Raw genomic sequence first — 482 nt, forward strand, 5'->3', positions numbered from 1 at the left:
TAATGATTTTTGCGGTTTGTTTCAGTGTTGTTCAATTCTTTGAATTTCACATATTCAGGGGTGTGTTAGGGACAAACCCCCCTAGCCTGGATGGCTAGCTCCCTCTTGGGATCTTGTAATATCCCCTTATTTAGACTCACCATTTTGAAATTTCTGCTCCCCTGAGAGCAGAGCACCTGATTGTTCCAGGGAGAGTTCTGCTCAAAGACAAGAAAGGAGTGAAGTGGCAAGTGAAGTTTGCTCCTTTTCTGTTTGGATGTATGAAATTTGGGCCTTTTGCATTCTTTTTCAGTTAAGAGGAGATCTTCAAAGCCAAAGGGATGGTTGAATCTCTCAGGCTGAGACCTTTGACATCCTCGTGTTGCTTGTACTGCTGATTCCTATTAATCATATACAATCCTGCCACACTGTGAGCAACCTAATAATAACTGTGGTATTTATTAAGCGCTTGCCATGTGCTAGGCACTTTACTAAGCACTGGG

The sequence above is a fragment of the Ornithorhynchus anatinus genome, chromosome X1 (assembly GCF_004115215.2).
Source record: "Ornithorhynchus anatinus isolate Pmale09 chromosome X1, mOrnAna1.pri.v4, whole genome shotgun sequence".
Lineage (NCBI taxonomy): Eukaryota > Metazoa > Chordata > Mammalia > Monotremata > Ornithorhynchidae > Ornithorhynchus > Ornithorhynchus anatinus.